This window comes from Dama dama, chromosome 10, assembly GCF_033118175.1.
Source record: "Dama dama isolate Ldn47 chromosome 10, ASM3311817v1, whole genome shotgun sequence".
Taxonomy (NCBI): Eukaryota; Metazoa; Chordata; class Mammalia; order Artiodactyla; family Cervidae; genus Dama; species Dama dama.
Window position 1 is genome coordinate 41,613,791 of NC_083690.1, and position 13,790 is coordinate 41,627,580.

The 13,790-nt window shown below is 64.0% G+C and overlaps 1 protein-coding gene across 3 annotated transcripts in view; it reads left to right on the top strand.

Moving 5' to 3' along the window:
* MAD1L1 (mitotic arrest deficient 1 like 1) overlaps positions 1-13,790 on the top strand; it is a 237,720-nt gene that overhangs the window by 210,780 nt on the left and 13,150 nt on the right. The gene's annotated exons all lie outside the window — the stretch shown is intronic.

A 13,790-nucleotide genomic window follows, 5' to 3' on the forward strand; every position in this document is an offset into this window, starting at 1 on the left:
GTCTCACTGGGCTTGGACTCAGGGCCCTTCTGGCCTGGCCCCCAGGGGTCAGAAAGATTCCCAGCCAGCCGAGCTCCAGGGAAGGGTCTCGGGGAAGCTGGCGAGAGCAGAGGCCGGCCCTGCTGCCTGGGGCAGACACAGGCTTCCGGGGCCATGGGTCCGGCTGAGGAATGACCACAGGCGACAGCAGCCTCCGTGATTGACTGTTTTCCCAGAGGTGGTTTCGCAGGCAGCAGGGGTGCTGGAGGCAGAGTTAGAAACAGCTGCTCCATCGCAGGTGGGGGCCACAGGTGTGCAGAGGGGCGGGCGGGCCTGGGCGGCCCCGGGGGAGGGGAGCCGCCTGCCAGAGCTCAGCCCCGCGTCTCCCTGCAGGGCCTGGCCCCCGGCCCGCCTGCCCCCAGGAGTGGGTCCGGAGCCCTCAGACGCGCCCAGGAGGTCTGTCCCCCGGGAGAGGGCCGGGAGCCCTCAGGCGCGCCCGGGAGGCCTGCCCCCCGGGAGAGGGCCGGGAGCCCTCAGGCGCGCCCGGGAGGCCTGCCCCCCGGGAGAGGGCCAGGAGCCCTCAGGCGCGCCCGGGAGGCCTGTCCCCCGGGAGTGGGCCGGGAGCCCTCAGGCGCGCCCGGGAGGCCTGTCCCCCGGGAGTGGGCCGGGAGCGGGCCGGGAGCCCTCAGGCGCGCCCAGGAGGTCTGTCCCGGGAGCTGACAGCCAGGGTTCCTTTGAGCTGGGAGGAGGTGGGGGTTTCCGGACGCCCCGCGTGCGGGCAGCTGCTTCTCTTCCCTGTGGGCATCAGTGCCCCTGGGCCCTGCGGTGCTCGCCTGCGGCTCTGAGCCCCCATCCAGGCCCCGCTGACCACCATGTTCTAAACCAGGCACCGCGTCCGTCCACTGCCCAGACCCGTAAGTAGTGCAGACGGGTGTGGTGTCTGGAGGCCCCGCAGCCTGAGCCTTCCAGCGGGCCCTGTCATCAGCGTCACGGCCGTGTCAGCAGCGTCACGGCGGCCCTGCTGTCTGAGACCCGAGGGAACAGGGCCCAGGGATCCAGCGGGAGGTGGCTGCTTCTCACACGCCAGGGCCGTGGCGTGTGCACGTGTGCACCCGCGTGTGGAGGCGCCGTGGGGGCGGAGCTGCGTCCCTGGGCCCTGCGCAAGGGCTGACTCTTTGTTAGGAGTGATGAACCAGGACTCGCATGTTGTTTTAACTGTGGAGTCCGTGGGTCCCCCGTGTGTGGTCCGGGCTGTGGGTTTTGACGAATGCGAGCTGTCGCGTCCCACAGAACAGCTTCGTGCCCTGAGCAGCCCTGTGCTCACCACCGCCTGGCACCCCTGTCGTCACTGGCTCCGTGGCTTTGCCTTTCCCAGAGGCACTGGACTCATAGGTCGGCTTCCTTACTTGCTGACCTGACTGAGGCCCCAGCTCTCCTCCTCCTGACTTGCCGGCTGGTTCCTCTTTTGCTCTGAGCCGTCTTCCCGTCTGGACCACCCACAGTCGGCTTGTCCATCACCTCCTGAAGGACGTGGTTGTTCCCAGGCTTCAGCAGTTACAGATGAAGCTGCTGTAAACAGGTGTAAACCTTTGCGGCTGCGTGAACATGTAAACGCAGCCTTAGCCCGTGGGCGGCGTGGAAGCCGGAGAGCAGCTGGGCGGGCCGTGGGCCGGGGATGCCTCCCCGCTTCTGCACCCAGCGTGCCTTCCCTGCGCCCGTGCGTCCAGGTCAGCCGAGCCGGCCCAGCTCAGGCGCGGCCTCCGGCGGAAGCAGGGTCCACCCTCACCTGCTCTGTCCTCCCAGCCCTGCCCTGAGGCGAGTCCGGCCGGGGAGCTGGCCTTGTTCTGGGCCTGGCCTCGGGCCCAGAGAGGGTGGCAGGTCCCTGAGGGTCGGAAGCAGGGAGCGGAGTCTGGCGGCAGGGCGAGCAGAGCCTGCGCGTGGGGCCCGCCCACGCTCCCTGGGGGGTGTCCTGGGGGCATCTGGTCCTCCCCGTGGCCCTCCGGTGTCAGCTGTGGCCCAGGGCCGGCGCTGGGTCGGCGTCTGCGGGATGGAGGTGACTCCCTAGGCATTGCTGTCAGCCGGGGGGGCGGTGCTGGACTGTGGGCCAGAGCCTCGGAGGTGAGACTGTCCCCGGCGCCCGTGAGCGGGGCGCCTTCTCGTGGCTCCGTGCGTGCCCTGGCAGGGCACGGGGATGTGCGGGGGGCCCCGCCTGCCTCTGTCCCCTCGGGCCGGGACAGCGCACCTCCCGGGGGCCCACGGCCCCGCCCCTGAGAAATCCACGGTGGGCAGTGCAGTGGGACGGGTCCCTGCAGTCTCCAGGCTGTGCGGTCCCCACCGACCGGACGCCCTGCCCCCTCACGGCCTGTCCCGCTTGTTGGGCCCTGCGGACGGGCAGAGCAGGGTCCACCCCAGGGCGCCCGTTGTCAGGGGTCAGAGACTCAGGTCGAGGCCCCTGTGGCCCCGGAGGATCTGGTGTGCAGGCGCCTGGGAGCGTCCCGGCTCCTGCCGGCCCCGCTGCCCCGGGGGTGGGTGTGCGCCTCCAGCTGCCCGCTGTGTCCCTGGAAAACGGCTGGGATGAGCAGAGCGCGTTTGCAGCCGCCCCCACCCCAACCTCGTGGGGGGAGCAGGCCCCTCACCACCCTGGCTCCCAGGCCCACCCTGCCCTGGCACAGACACAGGCCAGCAGCCTGCTGCGTTCCTGGGGGCGGGAGCGTGGAGAGGGCCGCCCCCATGGAGGCGGGAAGGGCCAGGAAGCCCCCCACCCCCATCCTGCGTGTTCTATGCCCATCGCTCCTGCCTCCCTGGAGAGAGCTGCCCGAGCCAGGGGTGGGGCTGGAGAAGAGAACGGACTAGGCTGGAGCCAGGCCGTGGGGGGGCTCTGAGCGGCCGGGGCTCAGGGCTCGGGGCTGGAGCCAGCAGGCTCTTGGGAAGGTGCCTGGGGTTGCCCCAGTGACAGCTCTCAGCTGGAGGCGGGGGCAGGGCTCTGAGGCGCCCACGCTGTCTCCCTACATGTTTGGACCTGGTGACAGTTTGTAGTTGAACATGGTTCACCCGAGATGGGTCCAAGGAGCAGGCGTGTGAGGTGCGGGTGTGGGTGACTGAGCGCCCACTGGGTGCTGCCCTGGGGGTCCCAAGGCCAGCAGATGGCTAGTAACTGCCTCAAAGAAGAAGCCCCTCAGCAACTTGGGGGGCCCACCCAAGAACCAGCAGACGGCTAGTAACTGTCTCAAAGAAGAAGCCCCTCAGCAACTTGGGGGACCCACCCAAGAACGCCCCCATCCCCATCCCAAGAGCCAGTAGGCCCTTGTTCTCAAAGACCATCCCCAAGGGGCTTTGCCTCTGAGCTCGTGGGCCCGACTCCTGCCCCGCCCGCCCTTCCCTGCAGGCCCGGGCCTCGCTGCCCCCCAGCCTCACCCAGCACTTGGCTCGGGGCCCTCATACCCACTCGCGCCCCCGCCTGGCACAGGCGTCCTTCCCGGTCATGGGGCACCTGGTTCGGGTGCTGTCGGCCTGGGAAGGGCCCGCCAGAGGACCCCAGGGCTGGTGCCATTCACCGCTGGGCTGGACTGCAGTCCCAAGGCCTAGTGGGTCACACGGTGCCCTTGTCCAGCTCATGGAGCCAAGAGTCCCGGTGCAGGACCACCTGCTCTCCGGGGAGCCAGGCCTCCCCTCGAGCTGGTGCCGCAGGGCTGGGCAGGAGTGCTCGTCTGGTGGCGAACTGGCCCTGGGCGGATGCTGAGTCTCCAGGGCCGCCAGTCCTGATTAACTGTGCAAACCTCATTAGTTCACATCAAAGTCTGTGGAAGGTACTCCTCCAGGGGCCGTGTGAGCAGCCTCTGCTTTCCAAGGAGCGGCCCACCTCGGCTCTCAGCCCCACCCGCCCGGGCGCTGCGGTCTGTCTGCCCCTCCTCCGAGGTGCGGATGCCGTGAATATTTAAGCAGTTTTTCCAGGAGACGGAAGGGAGCAGGGGGTCTGGAGACCTGCATGGCCCAGCGTCCGGTGTGGTCCCGGTGGAGCTGGGGCCGGGCCGGACCCTGGTGTCTGTCCTGGGGGCACAGCCATGGCACAGGCGCCCGGCAGAGCCCCTCAGGGAGCTGGAGTCTTGTGGGCCGCTGGGCAGGCTGGGCACTCTGACGGTGACCCTGCCGTGGGGCAGCCTCACGTTCACTATCTGTTTGCTGCCCCACACACGCTGGGTCAGAAGGCCCCATGCTGGGCCCAGGGTGGGGGCCGAAGGGAGCTGCCCCCCCGTCCCGCCCCTCAGCCCCGCCTGTCCCGGTCCTCAGCTCGCCCTCCAGCCTAAGGGCCCGGTGGACCCTGGGGCTGGACAAGCGAGGTGACCAGGCTGGGGTGCAAGGCCCATTGAACCCCATCCCACCCCGCACCCAGCCCTGTAGCTTTAACTCACCTGGGAACCAGGACCCCAGGGTCTGAGGAGCCAGGAGCCTGGGGGGTGCTGGCCCCACAGGCAGGGGCCCGGCACGCACCAGCCTTCCCGCAGCCAGCCCAGGTTGGGGGCCGGGTTTCCCCTTACACGGGGGAGGTAGCTTGGTTTCGGGTCAGAAATCCTCAGGTCAGGATGGACGTTCAGAGTCCCAGGGTCAGGGCATGTCTGGGGCAGGCTTGGAGCTGAGGGGGGAGCTGTGGGGAGTGGGGTGCCCCCCCCCCAGGACAGTGCTCCCGGCCCGTGCTCCTTTGCCGACCCCCAGCTGTGACGGTGATGGTTCTCTCAGACGTTGCCAGGGCAGTTCCTGCCCCGCTGCCTTCTTCCTGCAGTGGAGGGGGGCGCTTCTCGGGGGTTGGCCGGCCCTCCCCCACCCGCGGTGGGCTCCCCCCCTCCCCCCCAGACGCGGATGAGGCTCCGTGCGATGCTTTGTGAACTCATTGTCAGGGTCACCCTGTGGGAGGCGTGTTTGTTTTCACGTTACGCTGGTGATACAGAGCTTCCTTCCAAGCTGGGCCTATTTAAGTTGATAAGGATAGTTGATTTAAAGAAAAACATTAAGTAAATGACAGATCTGGCCGGCGGCGTGTGCAGACAGCTGCTGCTCAGACCCGCTGAGCGCCTGCTCACCGGCCGCCCACTTGGCCCACAGCAACCCTGACTCCTCACCACACGGAGGGTTCGCAGGGAGCGCCCAGCTTGTGGCGCCCGACACAGGCAGCCTCTGAACTGGGGGCTGCCGGGTCCCCACCCCGCTCCCCCGACTCAGCTGAGATGCAGCCCCGATGCCAGCCTGCAGGCTCTGGCACACGTGCCCCCAGACCCCCGCCGTTAACGACAGAGCTCCTGCAGCAATTTCCCCGGCTCTCAGCCTGACCCCGTGGTGAGGAAAATCAAGCTGAAATTAAATCAAATTTCAAATGTTAAGCTAACCAATTATAAAAGCAATCACATAGAAACACGTTTTTCAAAAACACTGTTGTTTACTCTGCCCTAATTAATGCGTGCAGGAAGGAAGTCTGGGCTGCGGGGCATCGAGTCCAGCGCTGACACTGTCCCCGGGACCTGTCCCTGGTGGGTGCAGGGCCAGGGCGGAGCCCAGACCCGCAGGCCCCGGCCCCCACCTGTACCTCTGGCTGGGAGTCTAAGAACGTGCCAAGTGCACCTCTGAATGGGCACCAGTGTCCTGGGGCAAGACATCTCCAGCCCCCTAGTGAGGCCCGGCCTGGCTGTCACCCCTGGAGGCATTGTCTGCTTGCGGTGCTCCCCTCGGGTGCTCTCCTGCTCGGTCTCCCCCTCAGTGCTCCCCTCAGGTGCTCCCCTCCAGCACTTCTCCCCCTCGGGTGCTCCCCTCAGGTGCTCCCCTCCAGCACTTCTCCCCCTCAGTGCTCCCCTCAGGTGCTCCCCTCCAGCACTTCTCCCCCTCAGGTGCTCCCCTCCAGCACTTCTCCCCCTCAGTGCTCCCCTCAGGTGCTCCCCTCCAGCACTTCTCCCCCTTGGGTGCTCCCCTCAGGTGCTCCCCTCCAGCACTTCTCCCCCTCGGGTGCTCCCCTCAGGTGCTCCCCTCCGGTGCTCCCCTCCAGCCCTTCTCCCCCTCAGTGCTCCCCTCAGATGCTCCCCTCTAGCCCTTCTCCCCCTCGGGTGCTCCCCTCAGATGCTCCCCTCCAGCACTTCTCCCCCTCGGGTGCTCCCCTCAGGTGCTCCCCTCCAGCACTTCTCCCCCTCGGTGCTCCCCTCAGGTGCTCCCCTCTAGCCCTTCTCCCCCTCGGGTGCTCCCCTCAGGTGCTCCCCTCCAGCACTTCTCCCCCTCGGGTGCTCCCCTCAGGTGCTCCCCTCCAGCACTTCTCCCCCTCGGATGCTCCCCTCAGGTGCTCCCCTCCAGCACTTCTCCCCCTCAGTGCTCCCCTCAGGTGCTCCCCTCCAGCACTTCTCCCCCTTGGTGCTCCCCTCAGGTGCTCCCCTCCAGCACTTCTCCCCTTCGGGTGCTCCCCTCAGGTGCTCCCCTCCAGCACTTCTCCCCCTCAGTGCTCCCCTCAGGTGCTCCCCTCCAGCACTTCTCCCCCTCAGTGCTCCCCTCAGGTGCTCCCCTCCAGCACTTCTCCCCCTTGGGTGCTCCCCTCTGGTGCTCCCCCGTGGTGCTCCCCTCCAGCACTTCTCTGGCCGGTCTCCCCCTCCTCTCCTCTCCCTGGCGTCCTGGGCCAGTTCTGCACTTGAGATCAGCACTGGAGCCCATGTTCATGCAGGACAGGCTGTGTCCACGGGTCAGGGGCTGGTGAGGAGTGAGAACGGTTCAGCCGCTACTGCCCAACGCTGCCTGCAGACTCAGTGCTGTCCGTTACTCCTGATACTTCTCGCAGAGCCAGAACAGATAACTCTCAAACTTACATGCAACCACAGAAGACCCAGAATCGCCAAAGCAATCCTGAGCAAAAAGAACAAAGCTGGAGGCATGACCCTCCCAGACTTCAGACAATGCTACAAAGCTACAGTAATCAAAGCAGCGTGGTACTGGCACAAAAACAGACAGATGGATCAGTGGAACGGACTAGAGAGCCCAGCAATAAACCCACACACCTACAGTCAATGAATCCACGAATAAGAAGGCAAGAACATACAGTGGAGGAAAGATAGTTCCTTCAGCAAGCAGCACTGGGAAAGTTGTACAGCCGCATGTAAATCAATGAAGTTACAACGGAGCCTCTCGCCATACACGAAAATAAACATAAAATGGCTTAAAGACCTAAGTATAGATTAGGACACCATCAAACTCTGAACTCCTAGAAGAGAGGACAGGCAAAGCGTTCTCTGGCATAAATTACAGCAGGGTTTTCTTATATCAGTCTCCCAAGGTAATAGAAATGAAAACAAAAATAAATAAATGGGACCTAATCAAACTTAAAAGCTTTTCACAGTAATGGAAATCGTAAACAGAATGAAATGACAGCCTACAGGCTGGGAGAGAACATTTGTGAATGACATTATCAACAAGGGCTTCCTTTCCAAAATACGCAAACAGCTCATACAACGCGATAACGAAAAAGCAAGCAACCCAAACGAGAAATGGACAGAAGGCCTAAGCAGACCTTTCTCCAGAGAAGACGCTCGATGTCTTAGAGAAACGCAGATCAGAGCTGCAAGGAGGCGTCACCTCACACGGGTCAGAATCACTGTCGTCAGAAAGCCAGCAGTAATGAGCAGCGGGGACAATGAGCGTGGAGACAAGGGGGCCCCCCTACACCGTCAGCAGGAGTGTGAACTGGCGCAGCGGCTGTGCACAGCTGTCTGGAGATTCCTCAAAAAACTGAAGACAGAGCCGCGCGGTGACCCTCCAGCCCCACCCCGGGGCCTGTATCCAGACAAGGCTGTAAATCACGGGGCTTCCCTGGTGGCCCAGCGGTGAGGAATCTGCCTGCCAGCACAGGAGACACAGGCTCAATCCCTGATCCGAGAGATCCCACACGTCCTGGGCAGCCGCGGGGAGGCGCAGTGGTCAGCCCGGCCCTGACGGTGTCCCTCCGGCGCGGGGGGCTGGGTCTCCCCTCGCCCCCACCCTGCCTGCCCGGGTGGGGCCACTGCACTGGCCTCTGGCGGGGGGCTGGCGACATTGCTGATGGGGGTTCCCTCGGGTGAGCTCCCCCGCCCCGGGCAGTGCCAGCCGTCTCCCAGGAGGACGCCAGGCCCTCCAGGACGGTCCGGGGGCAGGGCCCGGGTCCCTCCGGGTCCTGTGGGCCGTCGTCAGGCGGGGGCTCATCTGTGACTCCATCCCTCTGGGCCTGCTGAGGGGTTAGGGGTGCCCCCTGGGCTGCCCTGTGAGCAGAAGGGGCCGTGGGCAGCTGTGGGTGGGGCACAGAGTGGGCCCCACGGGTTCAGAGCCGGCTTGTGGGGCCTGAGGCCTGCAGAGGAGCTTGGGGGCGTCAGGACTGGGGGACGCGGAGGCTGTGCAGGCGCAGAGGTGCGGCGGGGCCGCCCGCTCAGTGACGAGGGCCTCAGCGGGCACGTGAATGAGTGTGCCTGGTGCTCGGGGAATGAGCTGGTAATTACACTTCACCATGAGGGCCATCAATCGCAGCCCTCGCCAAAGCACCCCCGCGGGAGCTGGGGAGGCCGTTTGTTACCTGGTGACTCACAGGAACGGCTCAGCCAGCTCCAAGCAGACCTTTCAGGGGCTAGACCCAGGCTCCAGGGCTGCCCCCACACCTGCCTGCCCCCCCACCTGCCCCCCCACCTGCCCGGCCACATGGTGCCCAGAGGCCAGCAGGAGGGCTGTGCACGGGTCCCTGGACGGCACGATGCCCAGGGATTGCAGAGGATGAAGGGGGCTCGCTTGGTTCAGCCTGAAGGAGGTCGCAGGGGCCGGGAAGGACTGAGGCCCCCAGCCCCACTGAGCTCCTGCCGCACTCCCCCTACCAGACCCTGAGGGAGCCCCCCAGAGGGGTGACCCCAGTGACTGTCCGTCCAGCGGGTCCCAGCCACGGCCAGGCCCTGGCCCCAGGCCTCTCCTCCTTCCGTCCCAGGGGTGCCCACGCTGGGAGTGAGTGGCCCGCCTGCATCTGGGGTGCAGCTTCAGGAGGGCCAGGGCCCCGCTTCCCCGCCCTCCGCGTCCCACAGGGCCCCGCCGTGGGTGTCAGGCCAGGAGGGGCGCCTGAGCGGCGGGGAGCCCCACCGTGGACACCGGGTGATTTAGCGACATGATTACTCCTAACGCAATACCTCACAGAGCTGCTTATTAGATTTCCCCCTTTCCTTCCAAACACTGCTTGGAAATAAACACCTAGGGCTGTTATACTTTATCCCCCTCCGTTTAATTAACTTTTAAATCACATGATGTCACCGGACCGCTCTCAGATGTTGGCTCTCTGGGCTGGGCTGGTGACTGTGAGCCGCCCGACAGGCCCGCCCTGGCGAGGCCCCCGTGCCTCTCAGACAGGATTCGGGCTCCTCACTGTGGCCTGAAGTCCCGGCTCTGCTGCAGTGGCCATGTGCCCCGCTCCCCTGCCCGGCACCGAGGAGCCTGGAAACCCGAGGGGGCGTCGCAGCCCCAGGAGCTTTGGCCCGGGAGCGAGGCCCAGGGAAGCCACTCAGACGGGCGAGCGTGGGCTGTGTTCAGACAGAGGCCCTGCCAGGCTACGTGGGAGATGAGATTCCCCCTTAAGGTCACGCTCTTCCGGGAAACGAAGCAGTGTTTTCCTAATCCGGGTGGCCGTCCTTCCTAGAGGGAAGGATAGCATTGTGTGGCTCGTCGTGGCCCAGGATCACGTGGGCTCCCGTCTCCCCGCATGGGCCCGGCCCTCATGCTCTCCTGCTCCCAGAGTGCAGAAGGGTCGGCGACCCCTCCCTCGCACGCCCTTCCACCCCTGGTGGAGGCGAGCCCCAGGAGCCCCCTCGGCCGTGAGCAGGCTGTGGGGAAGGCACTGGACGGGAACCCTCCACCTCGTGGGAGCAGCGGGCGTCAGAGCCCCGACTGGCTCCCCGGAGTCATGTCGGCTCAGGGAGGCCGAGGCGGGGGCTCTGCAGGGTCACCCTGAACCTCCGCGCGCCCTCTGGGCTCGACCGAACTTGGCCTCTGCCGCTGTGCCCCGCTGCCCCCCACCCATGCCCGGCTCTCTGTCCGAAGGCTGCAGCATGCGAGTCCTGGGTCCCGTGTCCTGACACAAAGCTGGTGCTTACTCGGCAGAAAAGGCTGGCAAAGTTGGGAACAATCTGTGGTCTTCCAACTCCCCAAAGAGAGTAATTTCCTCTCCCCGGACAGACGTGAACATGAGGGGCCTTTGCAAAAGTCATTTCTGAAATTAAATCAGAGGAAGATAGCTGCAAGAAGTGAGGACATTATCTGTATTCCATTCTTGGGGCCAAGGAGCAAATTCAGCTGCAGAACGTGTTTGGAAATTTCTTTTTTAAATGAATGTGGTCAATGCAAATGCAGCGCTGTCAGCAGGATGAGGAAAGCCCGTCATACGATTGAGGCCCCGCAAAGCGCGTCTGGAAGCCGAGTGTGGCCGCATGCGGGCTGAGGTGCTGATGAAACGGAAAATGCACTTCACACGCTGTGCGTACGCAGACTTCATCCCCGCATTCTCTGCAGAGAACGAAGCCCTTCCTCCCTTTTGCGCCCATTGTCCGCGGGCGGGCGGGGCATCCGCGAGCGAATGCAGGTGCACACGCAGCATCTCCGGCTGGGGGCTGGGGAGCCGGGACCCTCTGCCCCCACCCCGCCGGTCTGGGTGGTCACTGGCTGGCACTCATCCTATGCCCGACACCCCGTGGGTCCTAGCAGTGGGCAGATGCCCTGGGTGACTCGTCAGATGGGCGCCCTCGGGGTGGGCCTCTGTTGGTAGCGTCCATGTGATCCATCCTGACAGCAGGGCGCGGTCCAGCCAGAACCAAGGACGCCCCCGCCCCACCTGTGCTCTGAGCTGCCTGGACGTCGCAAGCCTTGGTGGAGCTGGGCGGCACGGCAGCGTGAGAAGCTGCCTCCGGGTGAGGGCGTGCCGCTTGGCGTCAGCATGGAGCCCCTGGGAGAGGGCGCAGAGGATGTGCCTTCAGCACGGCCGGACCCCGGGACCTGCCTGGGCCAGCGGGGCGGCAGGGCCTGGACAGGGCGCGGTGCGGAGCTCGGGGGGTTCTCGGGCCCTGGGCCAGCGGGGCGGCAGGGCCTGGACAGGGCGTGGGTGCGGTGTGCGAGGGCGTCTCGGGCCCTGGCTTGTGCCAGGAAAGGCGGCTCATAGGGTGGGGGGCTTCTCTATGGTAGATGAGTCCTGAACCAAACCCGCTGTCTCTAACATGAGTCTTGGCCTGGTCTCCACCCCCACCTTTGGCTTTGACTCTGTGTTAGCAGAAAAGCCCAGTAGGAACCGTGCACTTCAGCAATGAGATGTTTTAATTGCATCTTAAAATAGAATTGCAATAAAGAACCTTAAACTGTGGCTAACCAATTGTATTTAAGGGAGTCCCGGCACGGTCAGTGGCAGGCAGACTAGTGAAGCCGGCCCACTCCCCGAGCGCCAGCCCTCAGAAGGGCACCAGGACCTCGACCCGCCTGGCCACCCTGTCCCTTTCCCAGGCCCAGCTGCGTCACGCCGGGTGGGCACCGAGGGGAGGGCCGGACCCTGTTGGTTGGTTTATCGTCCCTCAGAGAACCTCTGGGTTCTACCAGGAAGAGAGGAGGCCGCCTCCCCGTCGGGACACGGGGGCGGACCGCCTGTACAGGGCTGTGGGGAATGGCGGGGAGCCGGCCCTGGCTGCAGTGGATCTGGGCGGTCCCTGGAGCTCCTGCGTGGTCCTGAGGAGTGAGCAGGTCCCCCTTGCAGCCACCCTGCCCCCTGGGGGCTCCAGGGGGGCCACGTCGGCTGCAGAAGCCCCGAGATTGGCCAGCCCGGTGACGTCTTACCCTAGCCCCCGCCGCTGCAGCCCAGCCTCCAGCCTGGGGCTCAGGCACACTGGTCCTGGTCCCCCAGTTCGCCTCCATCCTGAGAGGGAGAACAGGGGTGGCCACGCCTCATAACCCGCACACACCCTGCCCTGCCCTCCCGGCTCCTGACTCCGCTGCTCTGCAGGGGGAGATGGGGAGGAAGCGTCAGTTCTGCGGCTGCATGCACCAGGGCCCGGCCCACGTCCGACTGAGGACTGGCTGAGGGGCTGTGTGGGCACGGGAGCCCTGAGGAGGGGGCCGACCTGTCCCGGGGGCACCGGGCACCCCATGGGTTTGGACCCTCAGGATCCTTGGGGAAACCTCTACTTCCGGCTCCTTTCCCACGTCAAGGACGTGCGGTCTAGCTCCAGAATGGACAGCAGGGCCAGACCCTGAGCAGGGAAGGCTAGGGCGGAACCCTGGGTGGACCACCTCTGGCCTCCGGGCTGAAGCCTCGGGGCCACAGGGGCCGCAGCCACATGGAAGCCCAGCGCTCAGGTGGGAATGGCCGGGGGTAAAGTCTGTTGCCACTTCCTCTCTCGTTTAATTACCAGCATGTCAGTTGCAGAGTTGAAATGGAGCTTAAAAAGCCTTTGTGAGTAATTAGTGTCAAAAACACAAGATCTACAAAGCCATAAGCTCACAGCTTGGTGATGTTACCAAGTACTAATTAAAAAGGAAGAGAGAAAATTCTGTCTGGAGATCAGATCCTCATCCCTGCCAGAGATGGAAAACAAGGCCAGTGCAGACAGCCTGGTGCGGGGTGAGGGGTGGTCAGCTCCGGCCCGCGCACATGGGCTTGGCTGGGCCTCCGGACACCACTGCTGCACCTGTGGTTCCCCCAGCGCCGCCAGGCAGGCTTCCGGGGCTGGTCACCTGTTCGAACCACAGAGGCCGCGTCCTGCAATGGGCGTGTGCCCTCACAGTCAGGCCTGCTCCCACCATCCATGTGCCCGCGTCCAGCAGTAGCGGCAGAGGAGGCAGCTCGGGTGAGAGGAGAGAGCCTTCTCCTCCTGTCCACGCCGCTCTGTTGATGGAGGGAGACCGAGGCTGCTGGGTCATCACGTCAGACGTCTGTGCCTGACACGCTTGTACAGCCCAGCATGAAAACAGGAGAGTGTCGCACAAGTGTCAGGGTCCACGCAGCGGTGGCAAGGAGGCTCCTGGGAGATGGCATGTCTGCAGTAGGACTGCAGGGTGTGTGTGTGCGCACGAGAGAGAGCGTGTGTGGGGGCAAGAGCATGTGTGTTTGTATACGAGAGTGTATGTACAATGTGTGTGAGTGTGCGAGGGTGTGAGAGCATGTGTGTTTGTATACGAGTGTATGTACAAGTATTGTGTGTGTGAGTGAGTGTGCGAGGGTGAGAGCATGTGTGTGTGTATACGAGTGTGTGTACAAGTATTGTGTGTGTGAGTGAGTGTGCGAGGGTGTGTGAGAGCATGTGTGTATACAAGAGTGTATGTACAAGTATTGTGTGTGTGAGTGAGTGTGCGAGGGTGTATGAGAGCATGTGTTTGTATACGAGAGTGTATGTACAAGTATTGTGTGTGTGAGTGAGTGTGCGAGGGTGTGTGAGAGCATGTGTTTGTATACGAGAGTGTACAAGTATTGTGAGTGTGCGAGGGTGTGTGAGAGCATGTGTGTTTGTATACGAGTGTACAAGTATTGTGTGTGAGTGTGTGAGAGCATGTGTGTTTGTATACGAGAGTGTGCGAAAGTGTGTGTGTGTACAAGAGCGTGTGTGTGCAAAAGTGTGTGTATGAGTGGTGTGAGTGTGTGTTTATGTACAAGAGTGAGTGCCTGTGTCTGTGTGTGTGTGGCTGGGAGGAGCGGGCTTAGGAGAGGCCTGGGGCCATGGTGGTGAGCCAGCCCCTCTCTCCTCTGCCATCTTCCAGGCTCCGTCTTGGCCTCCAGTTTTGTTCCTCTTCAGTTTGGGGGGTTCTGGTTCTCGGCATTT